Genomic DNA, 22,382 nt, shown 5'->3' with positions numbered 1-22,382 from the left:
GCCTGTATTTGCCTGCCATAGTGCTATGACTCACATAATTTTAAAGGCTTATGGGTGATCATTAAATCTTTATTAGGTTTTACATTATAAAATAAATTATTCATGTCGTTCTAATACATACTAGTATCTTTACAGCCCTTCTGCCCACATTTGGATAAACAAATCCTATTTGCATATCATTTTTATTTTAATTTCAGACAATTTTGTTATGAAAATATAAGGCTTAAATGTCTATTATGTTCCAATTTCCCACACTTTTCTTGGTTCTATACAGTGCTTTACAAATAAGGTAAAGTTCACATAATTTAAAAAGACGGATGATTTCCTTTTACTTAGAAGTTTTAGAATGTTTGCTCTTGCTGTTATACAGCAAGGCAATAGATATCAAATAAAATTTAGTGAGCAAGCTTGTGTTTGCAGTAGCTTCACGCCTCTGTACATTTGAAGTTACACATGTATATGGAAATTAAATTTGTTGATCACTTTAACAAATTTGTGAATTAGCAAAAATAAAGCACTAATTTTTCCTTGTGGTGCAGAACTATAGGGAAGAATAATACAGTATTACTTTGATGTAAGAATATCTAACATTTGTGTTGGAAAGTCATTGAATAAAATAATTTTTCCTTAAGGGCTTATGCTATTAGTCTTTGCAGATCTTACCAGCATATTGATAACTATATTTATTTAGGTTTCAATAGTAGATTTTAGTTTCTTGTTTCATTAGTCTTAGAAATCTAGGACACGTTTGATTCCCTGATGGTGGATGAATAAATCTGAACAAACTTTCCCTTTCAATATGATAGTCAGTTCTCACCTCCAAGCATTGCCATTAAGCTTGCATGATGTCATCCTGTAGGCAATATATCACTAAAAACATTCTTTTAAATGCTATTTTCCCATGCCCCAAGGCACCTGTCAGTAATTATATGTTATTTTCTATTAAAACTAATTGTGACCAACTCTCAGCATTGAACCCAGGGTCAGATACTCTGGTATAATAATTCTAGCTTTGTCCTCTTCTTGTCATGAGTATTGGGTGAAGTCAGAGTGGGGTGAGAATATTTAGAAGGTTCACAGAAACTGTTTCACCAACACATAGGTAAGCAGTGTGTAAGCCTGAACAGATGTCACCTTGAATGTAAGTCTTTCAGGGATTGGGTAGAGAGCTATGGGATGAATCTCATAATTTTTGCAAGTCTCACTTTGAAGCAAATTATACAATTCCAGAGAGTAATCTTTTCAACAAATGGACTTTGAAATCCCCTCTCTATCTTTAAGGCAAGCTGCAGATTATCTTGATAAATAGCAATATTGATTTTAGCATAGAGATAATTGCCCCAAAATATACCTACCGTTGGTCATGGGGATATAACAAAACTCTCCTAGTTTGCTGTTCCAAATGAAGAAATATGGAGTTCTTCCTCAGTGGCTTTGAATATCTGTCTTATCTAAGTAGGTTAAAGGACATGGGAGCAAGTCTTCTGGGCTGAGACAGAAGACGGGAGTTTAAGTCTGGCTGGGCCATTCTCTGAGATTTTCCTTCTTCCACTGTAAAGAGGGTCTTTTCTAACAAGAATTGCAAGGAACAAATGGAATAAAATGTGTGCCTTTCACATAGTAGATACCAAATAATTGTTTGTTAAGCACATGTCTAGTAGGAAAGGTTAAACAAATTTAAATCTTTCTGTTACATAAATTAAAAGCAAACTTAAATGGCACAGTCTCATATCTTCCTGGTGATCTGGCTATAAAAGAATAAAAACCACATTCCTTTCAGTAATATCTCTTGGTAAGAAATTTATTAGCTAATGATTACAACAGTGCTTTTTAAGGCCCATAAGTAAATAGTCTATAATTCCATATTGTAGCTTCTACAAAGATACAGAATATTAAAGAAAATAAAAGAGAATGTAAAAAATACATTTACATATATCTTTCTTGGCATGATCTTCTTTTAAAGACCCACCTATATTCAGTGATACTGAAATCTTCAAACATCCAGGGCAGCTCCACCCAAAAACTAGTCAATGATAATGATAATGAAGAAAAACTACATCAAAGTATCAAGACCTTACAAAATGTAAGCATCATTTTAGGATTCCTAAGGCATTTAAAAATTTTATTCAAAGGGAGATCTGTCCCACATTCTTTAAACACACACATAACAGAGTGAGACACTTTGGGATTCAAATTTCACTCTGCCATTATTTTACAGTGTTGTTGGAAATGGGAGAATGCAAGTGCATAACACATTAAGTCGTTCAGTGAATGTACACAATGTCTCTGCATCCCATCATCTTGACCTTCTTATTGCCTTGTTCTTTCCCACTCTCTTTTGGAAAAGAACTATGTTCTCACTTCATATTTATCCAGAGGGCCTTGGAACCATTTAATTTTTGGTCATCTATTTCTTATTATTGCAATATGGTTTTCTTAGTGTGGTTATAAATTCTTAGAGAGCAGGGAAATAAGAACTTTCTCCAATTTTGCCCTGATGTCCAGGCTAATGCTCCACATCAATGTTTTATTTTGTCATGGATCACACCCTACTGATAGCCAGGAGTCTACAGAAAAATTCACAGTTCATCTTGATAGCAGTAATTGCTAACTCTGTGGTTCACTCCCGGCCCCATGAAATGTACAGCTAGCTCTCATACTAAATATCTCACAAAATTATAATTGGTTGTTAAGCAAGGCAGTAGAGTGTAAGAATTAAAACCATGGATTCTGGAGCCAGACTACTTGACTTCAACTCCCTTCTCTCTCCTTACTAATTGCATGAGGTTGGGCAAATTACATAAAGTCTCCTTACTTCAGTTTCTTCATCAGAAAACTGGGATGATAATGTTACTAGTGTCTACCAAAGAGGGTTTACATGAAAATTAAATGTAGTGTGCTTAGAAGAAGCTAAAGCACTCAATGAATATGAGTTATTCCTATTATTATTACTGGTATCTTCACAGATGGGCTTTTAGCTACTTAGGAGAAAAGGTGTTTCTGGCCAGAGTTCTATCCCCAGGTCCTAGTGCAGTACACACACATCTTCTCAGAGTTCCCCATCCTCTCTACCTCCCCATCATCTACCTGAGATATCCAAGTCACAAACCTCTTCCTTTCAGCTGTCCTGCCAATGCACGGTCCTTAGTATTTCTCAAACTTCTTGTCGTTTTCTCTACAGATTCTATCAGAAGTCATGTTCTTGACCTCTCTCTCCTCCATTCCAATAGGCAGCCTAGTTGGGCCTCCATCTCCACAGGGCTCTCTCAGTGAGCTTTCTAACATGGAAACTTGATCATTTTCATTTCATCTCTCCACTTGAAATATTTCCATGGCTCCCTACTGCCTACAAGATCATGGAATAAATACATATCAAGTCAATATAAAGAAATTTGTGTCTGGGCATGGTGGCTCACACCTGTAACCCTAGCACTTTGGGAGGCTGTGGCAGGTGGACTGCTTGAACCTAAGAGTTCCAGACCATCCTGGGCAACATGGTGAAACCCCATTTCTACAAAAAATACAAAAATTAGCTGAGTGTGGTAGTGTATGCCTGTAGTCCCAGCCACTCAGGAGGCTGAGGTGGGAGGATCACTTGGCCACAGGAAGCTGAGGCTGCAGTGAGCCATGTTTGCACCACTGCACTACAGCCTGGGATCTCTATACAAACAAATATGTCACAGTGTACGTGCAGACCAGGGCTCTCTACTGGATACCTGGTGGAAACCAGGGCAGGTATGGCCAGAAACCAAACTAAACCAAGTTTGTCATTTCTCTTAACTGAGCAAATCTAAAATACTGTATTCTGTATTTTAACCTAATATGATGTTTCTACCTTAATGTTTCAGAAACCATTTTTACGTGTAAATACATATGGTGCCTGTCCAATCCATAGTTATATATGTTGGCTCTCTGATCATAAAGGAAGACAGGGAATAGGCAGAAGCTATCAAGGCAGATTCTCTGGAAGCATTAAGGTAAGCTGTAGGGAGTTCTCAATTTATACGAGATCTGGGAAGAAAGACATGGATGGTAAGAGAGCAATATAGAAGTGTGCTAAAAAGTGCTTTTGTGGAGCAGGGAACAGATTTGGCTTTGCTACCTTAGTAGTGTGGCATGATTTTATTCTTAAAGGTCCTTCATTCCCTTATCTTTAAAACGGGCACAATAATACCTATTTTGCAGTATTGTTGAGAAGAGTAAATGATAACACGCTTGTAAAGGGGCCAGGGCAGTGTCTGGTATACGGTGGATTCAAGACATGTTCATTTCTTTCCTATGATTCCTTTTTCTTATTGGAATTATTGCAAATTATGTGTATTATTATGATATATCAAAACATTTAATAAAAGTCATCTAACAGAAAAAAACTAATATATCAAGAAAAAATGAGAAGGAACAGTAATTTATAAGCTCTAAAGATTAAGGATGCTGGAATATTTTGTTCTGTATTTTCCCAATTTGTGCAATGGCAAGGTTAATTAACGAGAAACCTTTCTTTTGAATTATTTAAATGTCCAGTGATGAGAATAACACACAGCGGATCTTGTGCAATGTGAGAGGATTATTGATTAACTCAGCTCACAGGTTCCAAGTAGCCAGTAGTATATTTTAACGTATCAAGAATTCAGAAGAATTAGAGTTTTTCATCGTTGCTGAAACCACATTTGCAATTAAACCACGGGAGCTGGCAAACAATTGTTAGAACAGCACAAGTTGGTCTTTCCCTTCTAGCCTTGGTTACCTTTGCAATAAACTCCACAAAACATAGCTTTCATCTCTAAGAGCAAACGTGGGCCATATTAGTGACACCCACGCACTCAATAAATATATGGCAGATGAATGAAAACCTCATAAGGTAGTAGTGAAAAATGGCCAAAGTATTTCAGAAGATCAACCTGGAAAGAAAATCAATTCTAATGAACTCGATGCGCTCAGGTTCAAATATAATAATGAAGGTAAATAGTATTTATAACCAGATTGAACATGGGGCAGAGAATAGTGAATAATGTTGGTCAAAACCTGAAAACTTCACAGTTCACAGATAAATTGATTAACTATTATCTCACACTCAGAACTCCCAAACTGACTGCCAGCATTCTGTAAACAATTCCTAAAGCCAAAGATAACACCGTTTGGTTGAATTAGCATTTTCAGTTGAGAAAAGAATAAAAAGCTGAAATTGAAAGGGAATTGACTTTCATTTTTTGGCAAAGGGTATCTCAGGCAAATAATTATTTCATTTTAAAAGAAAAAGCATATATTTTTTCAGGCTTTCATATCAATGTGCATGCAAAGAAACTGTATTTAAATAGTTTATAACCTATAGTTGAAACCTATAGGTTATAACCTATAGTTTAAGTAACCTGGTTGTTATTAATGAAATAAATGGCATGCATTTTCAATTTCTGAATATTCTAATAATCAAATCATCTTAAGACTGTAGAATTAAGTAAACTGAAGTAACAGTTGCAGACTTGAGTAATTTGTGTTGAATTTTACTTGATCAGTGTTTTCATGATAGGCAGATTCAACCGAAATGATAATAAGTGTATTGGCATATGTTAAGTTTAGAAACGAAACATCCATCATCAGAACTTTGCATTTAGCAAGGTTTCTAGTTTTATTTTAATGAGGAGGAAAAAATGCAGAGAGCCCACTCAATTAGGCAGCACTCAAATTTTCTCAGGGCAAAAACAACAACAAAGATTACCACCCTGTCTTGGGGATGGGGGAGGGGTGGGCAGAGATTTTAGGAATTTGGTTCTCAGCTATGAGGAAAGGCTTCTGGACTTGTCCATCACAGAAACAACAGCTATCTGCCACTTCTGTCTTCTCCACACAGCCCCCAACTCCAAACACGCCTCTCAGAAGGACTTTTGTAGCTTGCTTAAGGGATAATTTGCTTCAGACTGAATCAATATATTTCTAAACTCTTCAGGCTCAAGTTTGCCAGGATATGATAAAAGGATATATTTGTATGTGTGTGCGTACATATAAAAATTTTAAATATATAAGTAATATAAATAATGTATTCTCTCTCTCTCTCTCTCTCTCTCTCTCTCTCTATATATATATATATATATATATATATATATATCTTTGCACAAGTATGAAAGTCAGCTCTGGAAATAACAGAATGGAATTAGGGAGTAAGAAGCAACATTTGCCCAAGAAGGCTGTGTGCATGAGCTGATTCTTTGAAAATGCTGAAGGAAATGTGTACCTATTCTTTCTGACTCTAGGGCAGGTTTCTCATTTCTTCTTTCCAATTACAACACCTCTGCATACAGATAGAGAATATAAAGTTATTCAAGTTCCATTTTCCACACTTGAATGTGAACACTTGCCCCTCCTTTCACAGTGTCTTGAACTTGCGCTAGGTACTACTTGAATTTTTAACAGTGGCTTGGGTCTGAACAGCTCTTTTTACAAAACAGGTGATACATACAATGGCAAAAATACATTCTCACAGGAAACAGACAATTGAAAAATTTCCAGAAGGACCTCACTCTCCTGAAGTTGTACCCCCAAAACTAATTAAATTTAGATAGAAATGCTTTAAAGATCCGAGTATCTGACAGATAAGTGCATTCCTCTATCGGGTATAGTTTCTGCGTGGGCATGCGTTTTGCTTAAGTCAGTTGCTCAGAAGTGATGCTAATCAAGTTTGGGAAAAGTAAAATTGTTCTGTGACTACCAGCCCTTTGTGCCAGAAGCAGCGCCGTCCTCATACACCAGACAGAGACGATGCAGGATGTCCCCAGAGTCACTAACCAACTTCCCTCCCTCCTGACCCCTGCGCTTCAATAAAGCAGTTACAGTAGCATCCCAGAGCAGTAGAGAATAAAATGAGCCTTACCAGTTTCTCCTAGCGTGGACGAAAGGAAACAACCCCTCAGCTGCTCTAGGCCAGGCAACTGGGTCTCAGACTTACTTGACTGAGGGGACTCTGAAAGCTGAAGTCTTCCTTCCCTCTGTTTGATTTCTTCCCAGCAACCTCTCCCAGGATTTTTCTCACAAAGCACTTCCCTATTCTCTAATCCTCTCACAAGGAAAACCAGTGCACACACCAAATGACTTCTGCAGAAGCGCCTCTCCTGGGGAGCGAGGAGGGGAGGGGATGGAAGGAGGGTGTTTGCTGGCATTCATTCCTGCCAGGCGAATCCTCAGAGAGTCATGGATCCCAGCCCTCTGGACTCCTCATCAACTGGAATACGATAGGTTGTCGCGAGGCACGGAGGTGTGCATTTGCTTCTTCCTGTATCTCCAAACCCTGGTCACTATCCCTCAGGGATGGGAGAGGGGACGCCTCAGCTTCAAACTTCATCTGAGTCTTATGACCCTTTACACTCCCTCCCAAAACAGAGTAATTCCCAACGAGTTACGTAGAAATCAGCTAGATGCTTCCCAAATCTAACTGGCACCTCATTTTAAGAGCGCTTGACAATTTATAGCAGCTGCTAGTTTTTAACTCATCCAAAAGCTGAAAATAGATTGAAAACATCAAGAAAAGGTGGAATATCAAATATGAAAAAGTGATCGATATGTACTATCAAACATCCGGAAAATTACTGTCTTTATGAAAATTCATTTTTTAAAAAATCACTTTTTTAAAATACTAAATAAAATTGTTAAATTGTAAAGCATGACCTTCTTTTTTAAAGATATGGATTTTACCTTATCTTCCCAGGACAGGATTTGCACTTGCATTTGAAAATAATATTCACACTTTATAAATTTAAATCCTCTTCTAACTTAAGACAAATATCTTACATACATTCCAGATATGCTATAATCAATCTGGAATTCCCACTTACCCTCCAGTTTTTAAAAAGAAGACTTACCTTTTTATTACGTCATTTAAAACCCTGAAACGAATAAATCACAGTGGAGACAAGCAGATGGCAGACTTCTACATTTTGCAATGAGGGCTGTTTGCCTTGGAGACATTATTTCTAAGGAGACGCTGCTGTGCTTGTGTCTGTGTTCGGCAGCATGCCATTTGGGGCTTTGAAACAAAATGAATCGGCTTCACACCACCAGCTCCACTACATACTAACACTTCAGAATACCCAAACTGGGGCATACTGCCTCTTTCGTAGTGTCCCTGCGTAGAATCAGAGGTGACGGTTTGATGGATGAGTTTCCCAAGAGACAATGCAATCTGTGACATCACAGTTCTGACCGCACCCCCGACCCAGGCCCCTGTCTTGCCTCTCCTCTCCAGAAAAAAAATTGCCTTTGCTTGGTGACAATGCTATCTCAATAGCAAAAATGAGTCGAGGTGCATAGCAAATGCTACAACTTACCTGTCTTTCTTAACTTCAGTTTTCTGATTCCCCTTTGCTGGAGTAATGGGAGTAGGATGAAATGAACATACTAGGCACAGAATTCAGACAAAACCAAACAAAAGCACAGAACTCAATATTCTAAAAAGTTTGTAACCTGAGAGCAGAATAATAACCTTCAAAAGGAACACTGCTAAACACTAGCTTAATGATACTAATGTCTTTGTTATATGCAATTTAAGACATTTTGCCATAAAATTATATGTAAGCAACAACAAAAATATTTAAAGTGTCTATATCATGAGTTTCAGCCTTACTAGAACTCATTTAGTATCATAATTTTCTTGATCTAAAATAGTTTCCTTTTCCTCCTTTTCCTTGGCCATTTTGCTCTATTCTCAGTTGTTCTCTGTACCAGTACCTGCCACTGGTCTTAATATTTAAAGTAATACCTGGATAATCCATTTGAATTTTGGATACAAACTTACTTGTAAATAAAAGCTCTAATATCTTTCTGACTCTCACCATCACCTCTATCATTTTCACTTACTTTCATCTCAGATGTCCAGTACAAGGAGAGTAAAAAATCTAGAAGATATATTTATGTCTGTATCTACAGCTACACCTATATATCTCTATGATCAATAAATCCATCTACATAAAAATTTTAAACACCTTTTACATGGCAAAATAAAACAGCATATATCAAGTCAAAAGAAATAATGAACTGGGACAGAGGGCCCATCTCCTTCACGTTTAATGAATGCCTAAACTTGGAAAAGAGAAAAACCTACCACCCAAAAGAAAAATGGGCAAAGGTTATGAAACAAAAGGAGACATATAATCGGTCTTTAAATGCATGGAAAAGTGTTCTTTCTCACTTGCAATAAAATCAATGTAAATTAAAACTACACCGAAGTATAATTTCTTGCCTGCTAGAGTGGACTAAATTCAAAGGTTTGGCTCATACACCATTGATGAGGTTCTGGGGAAATGGGCACTTTCACAGGTTGCTGCTGGGAGTATAATATACCATCACCAATCTGGAGTTGGGGGAGAGATTTGGCAATCTAACAAATTTATAGATGCATGGACCCTTCCTTCCAGCAATCCCACTTCTAGACACCTATTCTACACAATCACCAGAGAAAGCAAGAAAGTCATATTTTCAAGCAATACAAGGAAACCACACAAATGCGCAGCGGTAGATTGACTCATCTGTGGCATATCTGTATAGTGAAGTACTATGCAATGGCAAAATGGAATGTCAGATCTCTGTGTACTAATATAGACAGATGCCCAGGCAATGAAAACAAAGTGCTGAAGAGGGCATGGGGCTGAGGGAAATAAGAGAGGTGCAATGGGAGGATGAAAAGTCCATATATGCATAGGCTTGTATTTGCGAAAACAGGAACTCTGGAAGGATCAATAAGAATCTAATAGAGATAGTTTCTTATAGGGGAAGGGAAGGATTGTGGTTAAAAGGGCAGAAATAGACATGAGATTCCTGTGTGTTTACTCATTCTCTTATGTCAGGGGTGGGCAAACTATGGTCTGAGGGCCAAATAGATCCTTTGCCTGTTTGTATAAATAAAGGTGTATTAGAACACAGCCACGTCCATTCATTTGCATATTGTTCATGGCTGTGTTTGTGCAACAATGGCACTGTTGAGTAGTTGCAGTATTGAACTGCTTGGTCCACAGAGCTGAAAATGTTTACTCTCCAGCCCTTTCCACAAAAAGTTTGTTGACCCCTATTGCTGTGTAATGAGTTTTAGCATAAGTCAAGAGACAAACTGAAAAAGATGGGATAGACTTCCGTGGTTTCTACTTTAAAAGATCTTAAGTTGAGTCCTGGCTGTCTCTGCCTTGTTACTTAGCTTCCTTGGACTTGCTTTCTTCACCTGCAAAGTGATGAAGGTAATGCTGACCCCTTGGTTTTGTTATGAAGATTAAATGAAACAATGAAAACAAATGTGAAAGCACCTTGTGAACTATTATACAAACCTCAGATATTATTATTATTACTATTTTTTATGAGAAGGTGACAGGTAATACACATGTAATTAGTAAAGAATTAGAATAGCCATGGCACTTAAAAACTTTGCAGCACTTGATGCAAAAGCATTACCTTGAAACTTGCCTCTACATTTTAAAGCAACAATTGTATCAGCTATGGTCACATGGTAATTCAGCTCTTCCTATTCTCCACAACCTGTTAAGCCATTGTATCTGCTCATCTGACAACACTGATTCAGAGGTAAAACCCTACTCAGGGCAAGGTCTTCAGACTGCAGTAGAGTTATTTAGCCTTCAGAAAGCTTGAGAAAAAATTCTAGGCTTGAAGATACGTTTTATGTTCTTGAAGTTAAAATTCATCAGATAAAGTTATCTTACCATGAAGAGGGGTATATTAGTGACCAAGGGTATTTGGGAACCATCTGGGGATTATGTTTGACAAATATGGAAGCAGACTTTAGTAAGACTTTCACCCTCAAAATTCATGTTTGAATAATCACTTTTTAAAAATGTAAATGTTCGAATGTATTATCTTTAAATTAAAAGCCAGAACTTCTTTATGATAGAATTACCAGTTTTTCGTTTTTTGTTTTCTTTCTATACTCAGTGATCTTTCCTTTTCAGTCATGGAATTTGTAGTGATTGATTTTGCCATAGCATTTCAGGTTTAACTATTTTTAAGCCATACATATTTGTGAACTGCTAAACTACGTTAAATTGAACTGCCAAAAGCTCACATCAAAGTCCCTTAAAATATTCATATCCTTTGGCCTGCGCTTCTACTTCTGGGAAATAATATTGAGGAAATAAGGCGGCTGGGCATGGTGGCTCACGTCTATAATCCTAGCACTTTGAGAGGCTAAGGTGATCTGATTGCTTGAACTCGGGAGTTCAAGATAAGCCTAGGCAACGTGGTGAAACCCCATCACTACCAAAAATAAAAATAAAAATAAATTCACTGGGCATGGTGGCGCGGCCTGTACTTAGTAGGCTGAGGTGGAAAGATGGCTTGAGTCCGGGAGGTAGAGGTTGCAGTGAGCTGAGATTGTGCCACTGCACTTCAGCCTGGGTGACAGAGCCAGACCTTGTCTCAATAATAATAATAATAATAATAATAATAATAACAATAATAATAATGCTACACACACACCTTTGTGTTCACAGATATATATATATATATATATATGTGATGTTTGTATTAAAGGCAACAGCAACAGCAACATCAAAACACTTTGTGACAATACAAATGTCTAAAATTAAGGAATTGGTTACAAAAATTGTGGTATGGTCATCCAAATGCCTATCTCTATTGCTGTTATCTACTGCTGCATAACAAACCACCTGGACACTTAGTGGCTTAAAACAAGGCACATGTATTTTGCTCACAAGTCTGTGATTTTGGAAGGGCTCAGTGGGTACAGCCACCTCTGCCATATTTGGCAATAGCTGCTGTGGCTCGAAGGCTAGAGGCTGCAGTCATCTGGAGACTCACTCATTGCGTGGCTGACAGTTGATGCTGGCTGTTGCCTGAGACCTCAGTGGGAGCTGTCAGCTGGAACATATATATACAGCTTCTCCATGTGGCTCGGGCTCCCTTACAACATACTATCTGGGTTCCAAGGGTGAATGTTCTAAGAGGACGCTAGGCAGAAGTCATATCACCTTTTATAATCTCTCTTGGAAATCACATGGTGTTACTTCTGCTTGACTGAGGCAGTCATAAAACTTCGCCCATGTTCAAGGTAAGGGGCCATGTATTCTACCCCTTGGTGGGGCATGGTGAGGTTCAGAAAGTATAGGGGGTGAACGGAAAGGTTGCTGTTGTCATTTTGGAAAGTACAATCATTTGTAATTATACAGTCATTAAAATGATATAGCACATCCAAATTTATTCACATGAAAGGACATTCAAATGATAGTGAATGATGAGTTAGCAGTGTAGCTACGGTGTCATTCAGGAGAAATAACACTGGCACTTAATAGACACTCAATAAACATTTGTTGAATAAACCTTTGTGTAAAAACAAATAATATTTTTTGTTTGTTCCTATAGTGAAAACATTCTGTGAGAAGCTACATCAAAATGTTAATATTGGTTGGGCACGGTGGCTCATGCTTATAATCCCAGCACTTTGGGAAGTGGAGGTGGGAGGATCACTTGAGCCCAGGAGTTCAAAACCAGCCTGAGCAACATAGTAAGACCCTTTCTCAAAAATAATGTTAGTATTGGTTATATTTCTGTGATGGGATTGCAATTTCATTTTTTTAAGATTGTGAGTTTATAATATTCTTATAATAAATGTGCATAGAAAATTAAACTGTATTTCAAAATGAACCTCAGAGGACAATAACCTGAGTTGATTGTCGGAAAGTTTGACCTAATTTCTTTTCTTTTCCTTTCTTTTTATCTTTTTTTTTTCTTTTGTAGATAATTGAAACCTAATTAGATTAGAATGCTCCCTGGCAAAGCACTTTTTCTTTTTTCTGCTTGTAGGAAGAATTTATTGTTCAGCTATCTGTAAGCATTTAATTGCTGCAAAGTATTTAAGGGATGTAAAAATAAAAATTTTCTTTTTATTTGTGTAACACAAGAGCACCAGCAACATAAAATGCATTAAAAAAGATAGCTCATTAAAATAAATATAATTTGATTCCAAATTAGTCGTACCTCAGTGAGAATAATAAATTCACATTTAAATCAGTGAATTAGCGGAAAAGAAAAAGCGTGATGTTCATGTAATGTTCTATGCTGCACTCTCACTACCTTTTCCCTAATCATTAATATTTTAAAAAATATATTAAAATGCAACTTATTTTTGGAAGCACAATTGCTAACTTACCATATAACAATACTTTGAAAGTGCTTTTTAACCAGCTTCTAGAAGTGATATATGGACAAATTTGAATGTCAGATTACCTCTCTGGTAAGAGAGCAATCCACAGGCAGAGTGTCAAATCTGGGGCATTGGGTGGAGGTTGATTAAACACACAGTCCTGAAACAATGAGAGTCATTTGTGTGACACTAGAAGGAGAGTATAGTTTTAGCTGAACTTATAGACTAGTTTAACAGTATCCAGCTTTTATTCAACTTTGGCATACTGTGCTCAATTGTAGTCATTTTCTCTTCCTTGATCTCAACTGAAATCTCTAATACTTTACGTGAGAGCTCTTATTTCAACCCTTGAAAGGTCAGTCTTCTGAAAGAATGCTTAGATGAACTCAGCCCTGATTCTCTAGAAATAAAAAGTTTCACTTCAAATGTTTCTATCAACTCTCAATGACAGAATCATTAACATCTGGCCTGGCATGGTGGCTCACACCTGTAATCCCAGCACTTTGGGAGGCTAAGGCAGGAGGATCGCTTGAGGCCAGGAGTTTGATACCAGTCTGTCAATATAGTGAGCCCTGTCTCTACAAAAATTTAAAAATTAGCTGAATGTGGCATGCACCTGTAGTCGCAGCTACTTGGGAGACTAAGGTGGGAGGATCGCTTGAGCTCAGGAGGTCAAGGCTGCAGTGAGGTATGATTGTTCTGCTTCTCTCTAGCCTGGGCAGCACAGTGAGAACTTGATTTAAAAAAAAGAAAAGAGGCCGGGCGCGGTGGCTCAAGCCTGTAATCCCAGCACTTTGGGAGGCCGAGACGGGCAGATCACGAGGTCAGGAGATCGAGACCATCCTGGCTAACACGGTGAAACCCCGTCTCTAGTAAAAATACAAAAAAAAAAAAAAAAAACTAGCCGGGCGAGGTGGCGGGCGCCTGTAGTCCCAGCTACTCCGGAGGCTGAGGCAGGAGAATGGTGTGAATCCGGGAGGCGGAGCTTGCAGTGAGCTGAGATCCGGCCACTGCACTCCAGTCCCGGCGACAGAGCGAGACTCCGCCTCAAAAAAAAAATAAAAAAAAGAAAAAATAAAAAAAAGAAAAGAAAAGTAAAAGAATGAATAACATCCCAAATAAACATCGTACCTCTTGTTTCTGGAAACTGCTGTCTTTGGTCCTCCTCTTTGGATTTGGACCGTCTCTCATTATTCCATTAAATATTACGTGCACAGACACATAAACACACATAGTAGATTTGACTCATCTAAAGAGTCAATCACTCAATCGAAAACTTTCTCCCTCACAAGCAAGTACTCTGTGATTTAACATGTGCTTGTAGGAGTTGAAGACTAAGTTCCAGCCATTCTGGAAGGGCAAGAGATGATCTGCAGAGAAGGAATTGTATGTCATCTTTTGTTTTTTTTTTTTTTTTCCTTTTTTTTTTTAAGACAGGGTCTCAGGCTGGAGTACACTGGCACGATGTTGGCTCACTGCAACCTCTGCCTCCCTGGTTCGAGCAATTCTCCTGCCTCAGCCTCATGAGTAGCTGAGACTACAGGCATGTGCCATGATGCCTGGCTACTTTTTGTATTTTTAGTAGAGATGGGGTTTCACCATCTTGGCCAGGCTGGTCTCAAACTCCTGACTTCAAGTGATCCATCCGCCTCGGCTTCCCAAAACGCTGGGATTACAGGCGTAAGCCACCGTGCCTGGCAGCACTTCATCCTTTAAAAAGGATTCTGTTTCGTTTTGGCTTTTCGTTTGTTTGTTTATAAGTTAACTGCTTTAAGTAATAAATGCTCAATGTAGAAAATGTGGATATTAAAAGATCTATCTGAGAATAAAAATCACCCATAACTAAAAAATGAAGTGATAGTCACTATTAACAGTTTGATACACATACAGGCAGATAGACAGAGATAAAATTCAACTAGTTGGGTGTATAGTGGATGTGTATATATTTTTTAATTGTGCCTCTTTCTTTCTTTTTTCTTTCTTCTCTCTTTCTTTGTTTCTTTCTTTTTCTTTCTTTCTTTCTTTCTTTCTTTTTCTTTCTTCTTTCTTTTCTTTCTCTCTCTTTCTTTTCTTTCTTTCTCTTTCTTTTCTTTTCTTTATCTTCTTCTTTTTTTTTTTTGAAATGGAGTCTCGCTCTGTCACCCAGGCTGGAGTGCAGTGGTGTGATCTCGGCTCACTGCAACCTCCACCTCCCGGGTTTAAGTGATTCTCCTGCCTCAGCCTCCTGAGCAGCTGGGACTACAGGCGTGTGCCACCATGCTGGCTATATATATATGTATGTGTGTGTGTGTATATATATATTTGTATATTTTTTAGTAGAGACAGGGTTTCACCGTGTTAGCCAGGATGGTCTTGATTTTCGGACCTCATGATCTGCCCACCTCAGCCTCCCAAAGTGCTGGGATTACAGATGTGAGCCACCGCACCTGGCCAATTGTGTCTTTTTCTAAGTGTCATTACTTTGGAATCTTTAACAACTTTATTGTGGTAAAATGTGCATATTATAAAATTCACCCATTAAAATAACTTTTAGTAAATTTGACAAGTTATGTAGCCATCATCAAAATTCAGATTTTTAACACCCAGTAAGACCTCTTATGCCTATATACAGTTAATTCCTGTTCCCACCCCAACCCCCAGGCAACTCCCTCCTGTCTCTATAGATCTGTTTTTCTGGACATTTCATGTAAGTGGAATCATAGTCTCTTGTGTTTGCCTTCTTTCACTAAATAAAGTGTTTTTGATCCATGTTGTAACATGTATCATGTTACATCTACTCCTTTAGTGTTTGTTGCTACATAGTATTCTATTATATACATAGACCACAATTTCTATCTTTTTAAAACTAAATATTATGTCATGGATATTTTATGTTGTTAAAATTTCACGTAAATTCCCATTTCAATGGCCGTAATAGTTCATTATAACAAAAATTATTATTTTTTTCTATTGCTGTGTATTTACTATCATAGGAACTCAGAAAACAATACCCCAAAATGAAGGCCTCAGAAGCAGAAGTTTCTCTCTGACCTTCTCCTGCCCTTCTGTCTCAGTCCCATTCTCCCTTGAGGCTAGCCGTAGAAACTAGAATCCGTCTTCCCCAAGACGGATCATAGAAACCAGAACTGCTTTTCCCCAAAGTCAGCCATAAAATCTAAAAATATCACTCTAACTTTCCCTCCACCTTATCTATGTAAAAACTGGCCATAACGAAATTCCCTGACATACCTTGTTTGACTGTAGGTCATAACACCCCCCTTCCAGAGAGGGTCTTGCCTTACACACAGAAGGAAGGAATGCTGCTCAGAGAGGCCAAGAAGAATCTAGACAGACAGGCCTTGCTGGGTTTCCCCACTCAGTCCATTAGCTTTAGATCAGGCCCTTTTTGTCCACCCCTGTTTCTACATGCTGTCCATACTTTGTTGAACCTAAGCGTAAAAACGGATAATTTCCCCTGTATCTTTGGGCCTTCATTCTGAAGGCTCCTATTTGTACACGTCAAATAACTTTGTGTGCCTTTTCTCCAATTAATCTGTCTTTTGTGAGTTGATTTTTTTCAGTGAAACTTCAGGGGACCCCTCGGCCCCTATACCCCACACACTTGTACATACACACACACACACACACACACACACACACACACACACACACTCACCCCTACCTGTGTAGTACAAGATGGAAAGAAAAAGGGTGGGATGCAGAGACACAAATCCAAAATTAGGTTTCTATCCAGTGGACCAGTGGATGGGAAGGTTTGTGTTTAACAAGGATGTGTCTGTGCCTCTCACAGTTTCGTGAGAATGTGAGCCATCTGGGAATCTGGTTAATGTGAAGACTCTGATCCTGTGGGTCTGGGGCATTGGGGTGTGAGTCACTATCATCACTGTAGCTCAGAGTCTGTGATCTTGAGAGCTGATGGTGGTGCTGACCATCCCTCTGGGGAAGGGGGTTTGGTGTCACCATCAACCCTTAAGGCTCGGGTGTGTTGGCTGGGCAGGGGCTGTGTCTAAGGGGTTGAGGGTCAATGGATTAGGTTCCACCTTTTTCATCTCTTATATGTCCAAGAGGCTAGGCTTCATCATCACCAATATCTTCTGCATAGATCTAGTGTTGGTCAGCATTGATGACTCACTTCCAGGTTGACTGAGACCAGCAGCTTCCCACATACATTGACTACCTTTCTTATGCCCACAACAGGGCCCCCACAGATGTAAAACTATGATCAAATACAATTATATGCATTCTCTCCTATTAATCTGCCTCTTGTCTGAAATTTTCAGCAAACCTCCACAGAGCAAGGGGAAAGCTTTCCCTTAGTCCTGACACTATTATAAACAATACTTTGCTGTTGCAGATTGAGTTCTCCAGAAACACATGCTGAGGTGGAATTTGGGGTGAAGATACTTACTAGAGATCCACATCAGTAAAGAGAAGGGGGAAGAAGCAAGATTGGGCACAGAAAGCAGCCAAACTGCAATCCAGGCCCTACAAATCCTTGGACAACCTGGCTGAGAGCTCTGGAACAAGCGTTAGAGATCAGAATTGTCTCATGTGGGATATAGATGGTTGCATTTTTAAGTCCCTGTCTTTCTCAGGCATCAGTTGCAGGCTACTCTGGGAAGAAGGGAACATTGGGTGAAGTGACTGTTTATAATTGGGCAGCCTTTGAGCTGTGACCTTATGGGTGGAGGTGTCTGTGCACCGCATTCCAGGAGCGAGATAGCAAGTCCTTTCTTGGAAGGGGATCTTGGCAGTGCATCTTTGTGTTTGCCCAACCCTTGGAGTTGCCCATCTAATATCCACTGTTACCTTTATTTTGACTAACAGAACATCCAAATTTCATCTGCAGCTCTGGTGTTTTACATATTCTCTGCCCTGGCCTCCTTCAAAGGTAGGAAGGACCAAATAACATAGTTGGGCCAAATAGATAGAGCCATACATTTCTAGATAATTTTATCTAGACAAGATAATTGTATCAATAAAAAAGACAAAATCTCCCAAGGATGAGTCTTTTGTCTCTTAAATTTCTCCCTTTTTCCTCCCTGGAACTTGAGACAATGAAGACAAAAGTCAGCCTAAAGAAGGCAGGGCAAGAAGCTACCTGGATGATTTTCTCAAACAACTATATCGGCTTGGGACTGCCAAATGCCTGGCTTCTTCTTGCATGAGAAAAATACCCCCCATCTCCACCTTCACCTCCTTTTGTTTAATTCAGTATGGTAGGGTTTCTGTTACATGCAGCCAAATGTAGTCTTGTCTGGAAGAGTATGTTAGATATGTTAGCACATACAGTAGATGTGTATTTGTGATTATTTCTTTCAGATTGAGTCCAAGTGAGAATGGTAAGTCAAAATATTTTTAAAGTTCTTTGTGCCTATTGCAAAAGCTTTACAGGAGGGTTTTACATATTTTATTTTAATCAGTAGGACATGATATCTTCTTACTGAATTATGCCAACATTAAACATTTTTTAAAAAGACAGTGTCTTGTTCTGTCACCCAGTCTGGAGTGCAGTGGCATAATCATGGCTCGGCTCGTTTCAGCCTTGACCTCCCGGGCTCAAGCAATCCTCTCACATCAGCTTTCTGAGTAGCTGGGACAACAGGTGCTTGCCACTATGCCTGGCTATTTTTTTTTTCTATTTTTTGTAGAGATGGGGTCTCCTTATGGTGCCCATGCTAGTTGAACTCCTGGATTCCAGTGATCCTCCTCCCATCGGTTCCCCAGAGTGCTAGGATTACAGGTATGAGCCACTGCTCCCAGCCAACATATGTATTTTTTTCTTTTTGAGATGAGATCTTTCTATATTGCCTAGGCTGGCCTCAAACTTTTGACCTTAAGTGATCTTCCTACTTCAACCTCTTAAGTAGCTGGGATTACAGGTGTGAGGCACGTGCTGGCTAAACACTTTTTAAAAATCTCTTTTATTAGGAAAAAGAGGATAGAATCATATTGTATTCTTAAATGTATACATTTTGATAATTTATGAGGTTTTAAAATATTTTTATTTCCTTTTCTCTAAATTATCTATTCAAAAGTATTTTTTCCCATTTTTGTAACCAGCATTTTGATACTTTTCTTATCAGTTTGAGCTCTTTATAAAAGGATATTACTTCTGTCCTATTTCTGACAAATATTTTCCTCCTTTTTGTTACTTGCTTTTTAATTTCATTTGTACTATTTTTTATCTTTCAGAAGGCAGAAAATTATGTTCACAAATATAGCATCAACTATTTTATTTTGTCTACTGTACTCACACCTAGACCGTCCTTCCATATTCAGTGACCAAAGAAATGTACAAATCAATTTTTGTCTTTTAAAAATAGTTTTGCTTTCTTTCACTTGATTATTGAATTCATCTTTAATTAGTTTGTGGCATGAGGTGAGATTCAATTTTTTTTCTCAAACAGCCAATTTTCTTCATACCCATATGTTGAGTAATCTGATGGTATATGTTAAATTCATATACTGTATTATAGGAGAGACAATGCCATATGTTAAGCAAATCCCTGTCTCCTTCCCACCTGGGCACATATGAATTGAGAAAAGAAAAAGTTTAGAACAGTCTGAGCTATGTGAGGTCTGCAAAATTTATCAGGCTATACATTGTTCTTGTATCACAAAAATACCTATCCTCTGGCTTTTTTTCTGAAAAAGCTTGTTAACCCCTGGCCTAGTCTGTATTTATTTCACTATCTTATTTGGTGGATGGATGTTGAGTATCCAGCAGAGGATTTTGAGGATCTAGCAGGATACTGAGCCACTAGATGGAGGGAATGTGTGCCCCATCTGACAGAATGAAACAAAGTCCCCTAATGACCTCACTGGATTGTGATTAGATCATGTTATACCACTGAGGTGTTCAGACTTTACATGTGTCAATTATCTGTATCTGTATAGTTCGTTCTCACACTGCTATAAAGAACAACCTGAGACTGGGTAATTACAAAGAAAAGAGGTTTAATTGACTCACAGTTCTGCATGGCTGGGGAGGCCTCAGGAAACTTACAATCATGGTGTAAGGCAAAGGGGAAGCAAGCACCTTCATCATATGTTGGAGCAGGAGAGAGAGAGAGGGCGAAGGGAGAAGTGCCACACTTTAAAACCATCAGATCTCATAAAAACTCACTTACTATTACAAGAACAGCACAGGGGAAATCCACCCCATGATCCACCTCACCTCCCACCAGCTCTCTCCTCTGACGTGTGGGGATTACAATTTGACATGAGATTTGGGTGGGGACACAAAGTCAAATCATATCAATATCTATAGCTATGTATATTTATTCCTACATTTATATCTATACCCACACCAAAACTTATGTCCACACCTATATATCCATATCTATACCTAAATCTCTATCCACCTGTCTAGTCTTTTTTTTTGGGCTTTGTATTCTAGACTTGTGATATCACCATGTTTCAAATGTTGTAGTTTTTTTTTTTTTTTTTTGCCTCTTCCTCTCCCCTTACAAATATAGATTTACAGTGCCTCTTCATGTGGTAGGGCCAATTTCTTTCTCCTTACACTTTTTTTTCCCACTTTTATTGGCTGTGCTTTCATGTTAATTCTTTTGGCCTAACTTTAGGATCATTTTGTCAATATCTGGAAAGAACTTCATTGAAATTGCTTCAACAGAATTTAATTAGAGAACTGGGCTAAATCCTAAAAGACAAGTAGTCTTTATAGACAGAGAAAATAACGTGTAAAAACTTGGAGTGTCCAGAAAACAGGAAATGTGGAGTGCTTGTTAACTCTTGGATTCATGTCTAAGGAGTGACAGGAAATGAGGGGCAGGGTGGGTGGGAGGCAAGTTATGACAATAACAACAACAATGACAACCTTCAGTTAGACTTTCAGCTAACTGTAATCAAGATGCTGAGAGTTGTTCAAGCATTACCTCAGTTAATCCTTCCCAAATGTCTATGAGGTCAACACGATTTGCAACTCCATTTGACCTCATAGACTTGGGCTTTGGGGTGTTAAGTAGCTGGCTAGAGATCTCTTGGCTAGCAAGTAGTAGAGTCAATATTACAATTCAATTCAGCCTGACTTCAAAAAGCAGTATTTCCAAATCAGGTTAAAACGATTCCAATACATCATGTATGCAAAAACAAGCCATTGAAAGATTATAAGAAGAGAATTGTAAGAGGAGATTTGCACTTTGTGATGATAAGGCTGTTGGCATTATCCTTCTAAAACATGAATTCAAGAAACTAGGTATAATGGTGGCTACTTTAGCAACATCATATTCCTACTGCTTGTATAATTGAAATCTTAATGACCGGTGCTCACCACCGACTTCAGTCCTAAAGTATGTGGTTACCAAGCATTCAGTCAGGCTTCCCCCTCAAACCACTTACTACATTTGATGTAAAGTCTCTCTTTGCGTTCAGGTCCTGTATGATCTTGGGTGAATCACTGTACCTCTTGGTGCCTCAGTTTCCTCACCTGCATACTCAGAGGGAGGGACTAGAGATCTGTAAGGCAGTTTTCCCAAGTACTGCTCCATGTCAAAGGATTCCCTGGTCTAAATCGAAATGGGCAAAATAAGAACCATATACAGAGGTGTTCTTGGGAGGCAATTTATTCAATGGAAAGGACTCTCTTTTATTCTGGGATTGTACCAGTTACACTTTTGTATTGTTAGGCATTCTTTTTAGTGCTTTGAAATGATGGTGATAGTGGATGGCATCTCTATTTGTGATGGCTTTTACTGAAATTTGTACCACTGTCTCCCTGTGATTTAACTCACAGGCCCAGGATCCTCAGGAGTGTGCGAACTACATTCTGGCAGTCTTCTAACACAATATTTTTTAGCTCACTGCTGTCTAATAGAAATAAAATGTGAGCCACATACAGCATTTCAAATTTTCTAGTGGCCACATTATAAAAGTAGGAAGAAACATGAAATTAATTTTAATAGGGTATTTTATTTTAACTCAATATATATCCATAACACAGTAATTCCAACATATAATCAATATAAAAATTATTCATGGGCCAGGAGCAGTGGTTCACACCTGTAATCCCAGTGCTTTGAGAGGCCGAGGTGGGCAGATCACCTGAGGTCAGGAGTTCGAGACCTGTTGTGGGAAGTCAGGGACCGCAAATGGAGGGACCAGCTGGAGCTGAGGCAGAAGAACATAAATTGTGAAGATTTCATGGACATTTATCAGTTTCTAAAAATTAATACTCTTATAATTTCTTATGCCTGTCTTTACTGCAATCTCTGAA

General features: G+C 38.5%; 1 protein-coding gene across 3 annotated transcripts in view; it reads right to left on the bottom strand.

Moving 5' to 3' along the window:
* The window catches only part of MID1 (midline 1), a 385,559-nt gene that overhangs the window by 229,606 nt on the left and 133,571 nt on the right, over positions 1 to 22,382 (bottom strand). The window contains exon 1 of one of the 3 annotated variants that reach the window (XM_011950894.1): positions 7,848 to 8,154. The exons of 1 other annotated variant lie outside the window; for it this stretch is intronic. The gene's annotated coding sequence lies outside the window, so the exon portion shown is untranslated. Of the gene's footprint in view, positions 1 to 7,847; positions 8,155 to 22,382 lie in introns of those variants that run through there. One more of the 3 variants, XM_011950895.1, reaches the window with a different exon arrangement.

Source organism: Colobus angolensis, unplaced genomic scaffold (genome assembly GCF_000951035.1).
Source record: "Colobus angolensis palliatus isolate OR3802 unplaced genomic scaffold, Cang.pa_1.0 Scaffold310, whole genome shotgun sequence".
Classification (NCBI taxonomy): Eukaryota; Metazoa; Chordata; class Mammalia; order Primates; family Cercopithecidae; genus Colobus; species Colobus angolensis.
This window is presented reverse-complemented; position numbering and strand designations above follow the sequence as displayed.